Source organism: Tinamus guttatus, unplaced genomic scaffold (assembly GCF_059628265.1).
Source record: "Tinamus guttatus ecotype Peru unplaced genomic scaffold, ASM5962826v1 Tinamus_guttatus_pri_ptg001116l, whole genome shotgun sequence".
In the NCBI taxonomy this organism is placed as follows: domain Eukaryota; kingdom Metazoa; phylum Chordata; class Aves; order Tinamiformes; family Tinamidae; genus Tinamus; species Tinamus guttatus.
In genome coordinates this window covers 43,113-53,742 of record NW_028289650.1, presented here as the reverse complement: position 1 = coordinate 53,742, position 10,630 = coordinate 43,113, and the positions used below count along the sequence as shown (strand labels likewise).

The window sequence follows — 10,630 nt, the reverse complement described above, 5'->3', positions numbered from 1 at the left end:
ACATAGAGGCATTGGAGTTGGCACCCAATGTGCCTCTCTCTCTAGCTGGGGCAGCTGGAACTTGACCAGGCGGGCCTTCAGAAGGTCTCTTATTTTCCCATCTCACCTCTTCAGGCTTAGGGTGTCCTACACAGGCCTTGGAGTTAGGCGGCTGTGAGCGGCAAGACAGGGCATCGCCTGCCCCATAACCTGCTTCCCCGATGATACACCCCTCCTCCCTCAAATCTAGTTTAAAGCCCTCTCGATGAGCCCTGCTAGCTCGTGTCCAAGGGCTCTCTTCCCCCCTTGAAAAGATGGATTCCATCATGCCTGCCGCTATGTAAGGCTTCCTGTTCCCAAAGAAACCAAAGTTGTGGAGATGACACCAGCCACGGAGCCACATGTTAATGGAGCATATCCTCCTATTTCTTTCTATATTGCTGCCAGCACTGGGAAGAATGGAAGAGAATATGACCTGTGCGCCTGAGTTCCTAATTGTCTGTCCCAATTCCCTAAAGTCCCTTTTGATCGCCCTCAGGCTGCGCGTTGCCGCTTCTCCTCCTCCCACGTGTAGGACCAGCAATGGATAATAGTGGGTCTAACCAGGCTGGGAAGTTTCTGGGTGACATCCTTAACCTGGACCCCAGGAAGGCAGCAGACCTCTGTTAGAGGGGGGTCACGCCTACTTATCGGACCCTCCGTGCCCTGAATTGAGGAATCGCCCACAACTATAACCTGCCTTTTCTCCCTCATACCTGTGGTGACAATACGCGGGGTTCGTCTTTCTGATTGTGTTCCTATTTTTGGAGGAGAGGGATTCTCGCCTACCCCGTCTACTGAGTGTCCTTCCTCCTCCAGGGCCTTATATCTATTGGCTAGGGGTACCTGATAGGGTAAGATGGGAGAAGGTTTTTTCTTTCCACTGCAAGCCTGGACTTTTATCCATCCATTGCGGTGCTGCTTTCTTCCCCCTTGTGTTAGCTGGGGGATGGAGTCTGTAGTCACTCGTTGCGGCGTGCTTCTTGGTGCCTGCCCCTGTTTCTCCCTCTCTAACTTACAGATACTTCTTAGCCTTTCAACCTCCTCTCATAGCTCAACTACCATGCTGAGCAGATCTTCCACCTGCTCGCACCTCACACAGCTGCTCTCCCCCAGGCTGTCCAAAGGAAGTGTCAGGCTATGACACTCCTTGCAGCCTGAAACCTGGACAGCCTCATGCTTCACCAGTTGTTCAGTCTTGGTGCCCATCTCCTTACTAAGTGCTGATGTGGCCCTCTGACGAGTAATTGCCATAGTGAATGCACTGCAGAGTTCACTGCTGCATGCCCTGCCTGTGCGAACTGCCGCGCTCCTGGTCGCTCACACTCCTTGGGGGCGGCTCTTGTAGGCACGGGGCTTGGGTTGTCTACCCTGCTGACTCCGCTGCCCTGTGTCAGTGCCACCTGGGGCTAGGGGTGCCTCGCTCTCCCTGCTCTGGGGATTGTGCTTCACTACGCAGCTTCTGGCCGCCAATTTAGCTCCTCTCAGAAGGGTCTCACGGCGCGAGCGTCCGCTCCAGACCCGTTACCTGCTCTGTCCACTGCAGTCCGCTGCTCCAAGAGAAAGAAGAATGCACAATTTATGTTTCTGTTTTTTAAAAGAAAAGGATTTGATGCAGCCATGATGCTAGGGGTGCTTTGCTCTCACATCAGTGGGAGAAGAAAGCAGAGAGGGGTGCGAGATTTAAATTCGGTGTTTCGATATGGCCATTTCTCCACTTTTTTGTCTATTTTTTTTCTCCTTTTCCCGCTGCGTCTCTGGGGAGGAAGGACCTGGTCCCTGGCTCAGACCACAGAGCAGAATGAGTGGGAGGCGTTCGACATCCGCCATGACATGTGAGATTAGGCTGCGGGTGAAACATCTCACAAATTAAACCTATTCCCTCCTGTCATCTGCAGAGATAACAGCCCTTTCCCCTCATATAGCCAAAGAAGTTGCAGTTTCAGCAATCCCCACCGGACAGATGGATGGGGCCAGGCTGCCAGTGCCAAGATACCTGGGGCCCGTAAGTCCCCCTCATACAGAGGTGGGAGCTGCTGAGGGTCTGTTGGAACATGGCCGGCCGTGAAGGCCACAGCACCGTGCATAGCTACCTTGCTTGTATTCCTGTGTCATGTGAGTTGCACTCTGGTCTGCATTTTACATAAAAAAAAGTGAGAGAGAGAGGAGAGAAAAAAAAAAAAAAAAAAAACACACACGCTTCTCATAACATGTGCTGCAAGAATACCAAAAGAAAGGCAGGATAAAAATCCCTCTTTCAGATAATGTAGCAAGCCTCTATTTCCCTCCTTTCGGGATCCCTCATGAGGATGTTTTGCCTCTTACCAATGCTTCCCGTGGCCTTATTGAAGGTTTCAGAAAATATTACCTCATGGTCAGGATACTTTCTGCCTTATAAGTCTTCCAGACACCCCACTTTTTCCCAGAATATGTGCTAGATCAGAGTTCAAATCATATTCACTCTATTTTCTCTGATTTGTCAAATGTCTGTCAATGACTTATGGCATTTAATGGTGTTTCAAGATGTATTTATCAGCAGGAGTGCAGCTGCCCAGGAAGGACTGAGCTGTCATTCAGGCAGCCAAGGATGGTACTTGGTCAGAGGACACCTTGGGAGGACCTCCCAGCCCTACGGGATTTGCAAAGGATTGGCAATACTGATGCTTGCAGGTGAAATATCTTCCAGGAGCAGAATGAAAGAAATCATGAAAAATATACATTCATTTTTGCATATGTGCTAGAAAAAAGAAAATAGACCATGTATGCATTCACTGCTATTCATGCATATCTCACCCTCTTTCATGACTACACTTTTAAATTCAATACTAAGTGCTTTTCAACCTGCTACTGTGCATTATGCATCATGCTGTGACATTAATTGCTGCTTTAGAAATAAGGGCCTAGGCTAATCACATGAGTAAAACAGGTTTTAGGATATTAGAAATCAATCCACCTAAAGACCCATCTTAAGTTGGTACTCAGATAAAATTTCTCTTATCTGTTATGTATGTGCAAGGCCCAAACATGTGCATATGCAGTTATCTAGACAGTGCACATAAGTAAAAGCACCTGGAGACAACAGAGAATATGTGTAAAAACTATTTTTGAAACTACATTTTTTGTAAATTCAGCCCATAGGCCCTAATCCACCAAAGGACAAAGCACACTGATAATTCTAAGCATGTGAATAATTGCCATGGCCTCTGCACAGTATTCCTGGGCAATCAGCTGGCTGTGCTTCAGAAATGCATTTAATAATAAGTTTTACTTGATTTCAGTAGGACTATACATACATGCACTTCATATTAAATTGCTGCCTTAGGTTCTTCACTACAGCTTTTTTGCTGCTAAGATGGGATCCACTATTCTTTCTTCCATGAAAAAAATGGGACTAGTTTAGACAAAATTGCCATCAGCAAGCAAAAAAAGAAAATGAAAGTGCTGAAGCTGCAAAATTTGCTTGAGAAGGACTCAATGTGGAAGAGAGGAAACGATGACATTAAGCTCCAAGCAGGCAGTACCACTACACTTCCGAGGATGAGCCTTCACAGGCACACGGGGCCCACTCATCCTAGCTGCATTTGTCCTGAGGCTTCAAGGGCTGAAGCGATGGCGACAGCAAGCTCTGAGCTTTGCGAGAAGAAAGCCAGGACTTAGCATGCTCAGAAGCAAGGCAGAGGCCAGCACGGGGTCCCTGCTGTGCTGCTTGTGGGAAGGGGAATATTTAAGTGATGCACAGTCGCGACAGCTCCTTTTTAGAGTGACTGCTACAACTATTCTGCCTGGGAGCACAGCCTGTCAACTGCAGGGCTCTAGGATCGCAGAGGCACTGAGAGATGACTTCTTTTACTTTACACATGTATATCATCTTGCATCGCACCACAGATCTGGGCTCAGCAGTCAGACACAAGAGGATAATTTGCAAGGTCCCTACCACCAGACAACAGTTTCTTTAGGCCACAGATGTTGGTTATTGCTTTTCAACACCTCCCTGTAACTTTACACACACTGTCTGGGTTTATTTTAAATCGACATATTACAGCATATAGTTTATAGCTGTCCTCAGACCCACTTCCAGGAAAGGATTCTTACTGTGTCATCCCACACCACCACCATTTCTCCAGAGTGTCTGTTAAGGTAGTTGTGCCTAAACTCAAGCAAGGAAAAAGCATATTTTGAAAGAGCCAATCATCTTCCCCATTATTTATCCTATACTGGACTCACTTGGAAAGCCAGATACACTCACTGCAAAACGCTCTTATGGCATATTTTCTCACATCCATCTTAGAGAAAGAGTAGAAAATATTTGCTATAGAAATAAATCTTATTCTAGACATAGCACCTAATCTCCTGCCCCATCACCTCTCTAGCGGGTTTTTCAACCTAACTGACCTTCATGGCTTTGAGATGCTGCTCTAATGAGATGAAATGGATATATCTACACTCTTCCTAAAAGCCAAAGGGAAACAGCATGCCCCAGCCAGCCTTCCTCTAGCCCACTTGACAATGTCACGAGTGGCCTGTAGATCCCCTGTCTGGGCAATGAGGGTACCAGCCTCCCTAAAGGCATGCTGAGATGGAGTGATACCTGGGATGCTCTCTGATCTGTAGGTTTCTGCATACATCAGAGTAGATTTCTGCATGCTTCAGATATTGCTCTCTAGCTGTACATAAAGTCATGCTTTCCACTTGAGTTCTGGATGAACGAGGCATCCTTATCTTGAGATAGGTCTCGAAGTATAGCAGAAGATAAATTCAGGGTTGCTATGTCTCACAATCTTACCACAAATTGATATGGTATTTTGATATACTGAAAAAAGCATCAGAATCTGGAGTTAAAAATAAAGATACTTGCATATCTTATTTTTCTTCAAAAAGAAGGATGGGAAAAGAAAAGAAAAAAAGCTTTCAAATGCCTGAAATCTTGAAAACACAGGTTTTAAAAGCAAAAAAAGAATGCCGATTATTCTTTTACTCTAGTAATTTTAAAGTAAACTGCACGATTTTGGCCTCTCTTAGTCATGTTTATGACTGCTTAGGAAAGTCATGCTTATAGATGAGGTGGAACTGAAGAAAAGAACCCCCCGTAAAACAGAAATACGTTGAAAAATAAGACAAGGTGTTTGCCTCATATATCTTGAAATAGCTCATTCATCAAAGACAATGGACTCTCTCTCCCATCACTTCCTAATTAGAAGCAATTCTGCCCAAGCCAGCACCTATGTTCCTGCAAAAGATTAGGCCCCTTGGATTCAACTTGGCCTCAACTTAATAGGATGGGGAGGTGTCACCTACGATAAACCACAAGGATAAAGATATAAGTGGCAGGGCAGTGCTCTCTGCGGTAATACAGGACATATGATCTTCAGATCAGACCAACCTTGATCAATGAAACCAGGGAATGGAGATGCTTTATACAGTGTGTGCAGGCATCAGCCCTAGGATCCATACTTTGCTTCTTTTATGTGCTTTCACCTGAATAAATGCTCGATGTAGTCACCTCGTTCTGTGTGATTATTGCCAAATCCTGAGCCCATCCAGAACACCATGCTGCACAGCCAAAAGGAACTCACATTGCCTCTGCTCTTACCTGCACAAACTCTACTGAAGTACCCAGCAACAGGACAACAGATTTGGAGAGAAACTTGCAGAAAGGCAGGAGGTTGGTAGTAATACTGGTGTGCTTTGTGATGTTAAAAAACAGGTGCCCTATCCTGAGCACAAAGGCACAAATGGGAGGTAACTCACTCAAGTACCTGATAATTCCAAGAAAATGACTTTACAACAGCTTCCTTACTGGCACAGAGCACAGGGGAGAGGCAGGACCTCTCCAGCTGCAAAGAGATGGACTAATCTACTAACTGATAGAAGTGTGCACTCACTAGTTGGTGTCTTCTCAAAAGTAGACTTTTTCTTTCTGTCTCTCTCCCTCCCAACTCCTTCCATCTCCATTGCCTTCTCTCTGTAATGAAACAAGACTCAGAAATGTCTTGAAAGAAGCACATTTTACAGGAGCACAGCCCTGGGGCTGGCAAACCCTGCCAGGTATTTGCCCTAGACAGGGGAGATTGCATGGAGACTGCAAAGGACAGTATCATAGAGAGTCATTGGTGTGTGCTAGCTGGGTGACTTTGCTCTGGTCAAACAAAAGCCAGAAGTACAGTCATGCCATCACAACCCACCATGGCTGGTGCTGATGCCCTGCCTCCAAGAAGAGCTATACGTCAGCTTGAATATTCTCTGTATATCCTTATGTTCCCCCAAAGTTAAACTACTTCAGTACCAAAGGATTCTACATAGAGACATAAGGGAGGAGGAGGAACTTTTGAAAATTCAAAAGCTCTAAAAGTGATAGAAACCAGCTTTCCTATAAACTAGTATAGCGACTCCAGGGCCCACGCCCATCCAGGACTTAACCACTTTACATTAATCAGGGGAGTGATGTACGGCTCCCAGTTCTCTAGTGGGAAAAGGCTCATTTTTTTTCAGACCTCAGGGTCTCTGTAGCTGTTTAATTCTCCCTTGTATATAACTATTTCAAACCTGGATATCAATGTACCTCGTTCGCATTTTATGGGTAAGCAGAAATACTGTGGCCAATCCCAAGGTGCCAAGTCAGCAGGAGATGGGTGCAGGGAGAACTGAGGATGCTTACGCAGGGGGTTATATTCCTGTGCTGGAGTTTGGGATGGCCTGTGCAGTGAGGAGGATCAGCTGGTATTTTGGCAGTAAGAATAAGCTGGAGCTTCAGCCCCTGCCCAATGCAGCACCCTGCTTCCCGCCTCAGCAGTGACACTGGCACCACAACCCTTGTCCTGCCATCGTTTCCGTGGGGTCCTTCCCCCAGCACCTGCCTGCCCTGGGCTCAAGCATGCCATACACTGCTCATTCTTTGCCCTCCCTAGCTCTGAAGAACTATTAGCCCATCCTTATTGTGGAAGGCTGAATGGAAAGGCTATGCAGCAGGTCTGAGTGATAAAGACGTGATGAAAACAAGCTGGAGAATTTAAAATGCCAGCTGCTGCCTGATGCCAAGTCAAAATTAATCAGGTTCCTTGATCACTACTGTGATTGCTAATAGAGAAATGTATGTATATTAACTCGGTTTCCTCTCTATTGTCCAATCTGCCCTCAGGCTGTATAATTTACAGATAATTATGTTCAGCAAAGATTATTGAAAAACACAAAAGGATGCCAACCTAACTCTCTTTTATTCATCTGCCAATGAAACTATGGTGTAATTTACCATTTAGATTTGGAAATCTATCATCTTGCCTATTTACACTAAAGGGAACTTTAAGCCAAAACCTAAAGGGATCCTCCCTATCCCTTGGAAGGAATTGTATCAGACTAGAAAACAGTCCAGAAAACCAGGAAGGAAAATCACTTCTGCCATTTAAAGAGCCTAGGCCTAAGAGCTAAAACCTTAAGTATTTACAGAGGTCTAACTCCCATAGAAACCAAACTGAAGAGAATCATTTTTGGTCCATGGAAAATTTACCTAGATCACACATTAGAGAGATAGAGAAGGAACATTGCTACTCATAACACTACTCAGGGTGACACAAGCTAATGCCTATCTCCACATTCACCTGCAAGAGCTGTTTCCAAAGCTGTCATGGCCTAACTGTGGAATAAGATTCTTTGGGTGCTTGGTGGCTTTTCAGTCCTTGATACAGGCTTGAGCATGTTCCATATATCTGAGGATGTGTGTGCTCCAAAGCACATGCCCTGGTCATATTTTTGCTGAGTCTCACAGCCTTGTTGTCTATAGGACTGATGTGCCCATGCTGACTGGTGCAAGGCTGCTAGTGACAGACTGGCTCAAGCAACCAGATTTTCTGGCTGCCCTCTCTCTTCCCAGACCTTTGGATGATGCTCTCTCTCATCCCTCATCACTATCTCCTAGTAACATTTAATGTTCTTCTGCTGTATTTAAGCTTATTTCCATTATTCTTCCATTGTCCTCTTTGATTCTTAACTATAACTTATGCTTCATCTCAGCAAATGTCACCCCAGGCTGAAAATTCTGTACAAAAAACACACACACAAACCACCAAGCAGGAGAAAAAAAAAAACAAAAACTTTTTTTTCCTCCTCTCATTTGAAATGTATTTTTCCACAGAAGGGGGGGGGAAAAAAAAAAAAAAAAAAAAAAAAAGGATTCAGACTGTTTAAAAATATCTCCATGAATGTGCTCCTGCATTTTCAAGCCACAGAGCAAGTTTTACATAATTTTTAAAATCCAGAAAATTTGGGGTCTGACATGTCATTTAAAATATACAAAAATAAGTGTAAGAATGTAAAAACTTCATCTGGTACTATTAAAGTCCACTATAAGGAGCAGAGGAAGACTACGCTTACATCCGAGTCTTCACCTTATAGGAATAAGGCTATGAAGCATCCCTACATATAACAGAGGTTCATCTTCCCTCCTGCCTCTGACAGCAGCTATTGGCAGCTGCCAAGGAAAATGTGTTCCTTGCCAGGTTTTGTATCCACAGTCCATCCAGGAGTGGCTTAGTGATTTCCTGATTCAGAGGTCATGTCCACCCTCATCATGTGCAATAGTTCTTATTTAGTTGTCTTCTTTTAACTTTGATATATCTGAGCTATAAAACATCCCATGGCAATGAGTTCTGCACTTTAATCATGGGCTGCATGAAAAAGTACTTCTTTACTGTCAAATTCAGGTGTTTTATGGTGGTTTCATTTTTTTTGTTTGTTTTTAAATTTTTATACCTCATGAAAAGATTAACTAGAAATATGCATTACAGATCATTCTTAGAAGCATCAAAGACTTGGCTAACTAAATTAAAATATGGTCACATAATATGCCTTGGGGTCTTGAGGTCTTGACAACTTAAGAAATATTTTCATAGTTATTTTTACAACTCATCTTTCTTTTAATTTGCCTTGTGTTCTTTCACAGAACATAGCCTTCATAGCACAGGCCTCCTGCACTGGAATGAACCTTGTCTTCTGTGGAGTCTCATCACTTTTAGAGCCTGAACTTTCCCTCCAAAAATCCATTTCTTGTTCTACTGCAGACATACAATGACACCATTAAAATCTAGGGAGTTAGACCAGATTCTGATAAGGTCAGAAATTGACTTACATTCCCCAAAGAAACACATCTCATGTTTAAAAAAAGCTCATTATGTTTACTCCCACCGCCTGCTGCATCTTGCCAGCAAGTAGCATGAAGTCATCATGAGGTTAGTACCAGCATGGAGTAGCATTTTAAAATGTTCTGAAAATAAGTGACTCAGTAGTCAGCTTTCCACCCCTAATATGTTGGCTGTTTCAAATTAAATCAAATTATAGTAGGGCCCCTAGTCCACATCAGAGGATAAGAGTGTGCAAAATTCAATTGGAAAAAATGGAGCCACTTTGCATTCCTGTTTATGAACATGCAGACAAATCAGCAACTCAGAAATTAGAAGCTATTAGCTTATTGGCAATTCATTCAGCTTAAAAATAGCCATGGAAATCTGTACCTAGACCACTACACCCCCTCAAAAATCAGCTCATCATGATTACAGTAACAGAGAGCCCAAGTGCTAGATTCCTGATGCAGCTGCTAAGCTGAGGCTGGAGATGGAGTATAAAGTATAAGGTGGAGGGCATAGCAAAAGGATTCCATAACACCAGCCCCAAATATCTAGATTTCATGAGTCAGAATTGAGACTGATGTGGAAATTCTCATAACAAGTTAGGGTTTCTGCCTTACAGATTTTGAGTCTTTAGTTTGCTCTTTTTGCAGGCACTTTCAAGTCAACAAATGTTTCCTTAACAAATTTGGGAGTCTCCTTCATTGCATACTCAGGGAGCCTTTGGAAAAAAGAAAAACACTTCAAACATGGCATGATGTAAGTGGGGAAGATATGTCACGTCACACATCTCATGCTGTGCACATGGCACTGGGTACAATAGGGCAAGTTGTTTGAAACCCAACAACGGGGATCTGGAGAGAGAACAGAGATTGTCTAAAACAGTCTGAAAAATATCTCTCTTTATGCAGCATCAGGAACAATCATCCCTTTGCACTTCATTCTCATCTGCTTGTATTTGCCTTCTGCCCAGTGGCTCAGTTTTGCTTCCTCTGATTACCTCACACCTATATATTTCTAAGTACATGAACAGCCTATCTGGGAGCAAAATGCCTAACCATGAACTTATTTGTTTTTTCTGTTTGACTGTGGTTTTAGATTGTCTTTGCCAACACAATATTCAGTAGGAATTGAAGGGTTTCCTCTCTTCCTCTGCTGCAGGTCCTGAAGCCTATTTATCAGCCTTGCTTCAGGAGTAGGGAGAGGAATTGGAGGAAAAAGAGGGAGAGGAAAATGCCTTGTATGTTAACTGTTTACCCTAGTTAGGGAACTCATACTATCTCCCCTGGCTAGGGAATTGCAGCTCTTGCAGACCAACTATTGGCTGGAGCATGGAGATGGCTTCCCATTTTCTGATGGTCTCTTCTTTTTGGTTTCCTCCTTTGAAGGCGCCCCCCCCCCCCCCACTTCTTTTTTCCCCTCCCATGAACGAGAAAAAGGCAAACTGATTATGGATGACCCCATTCTGGAAATACTTCCATTTTTATAACTAAATGATA

The 10,630-nt window shown here is 43.9% G+C and overlaps 1 pseudogene; it reads right to left on the bottom strand.

Moving 5' to 3' along the window:
- Positions 1 to 225: 225 nt before the first annotated feature.
- On the bottom strand, positions 226 to 1,272 carry LOC148590755 (uncharacterized; annotated as a pseudogene).
- Between the last annotated feature and the right edge of the window lie 9,358 nt (positions 1,273 to 10,630).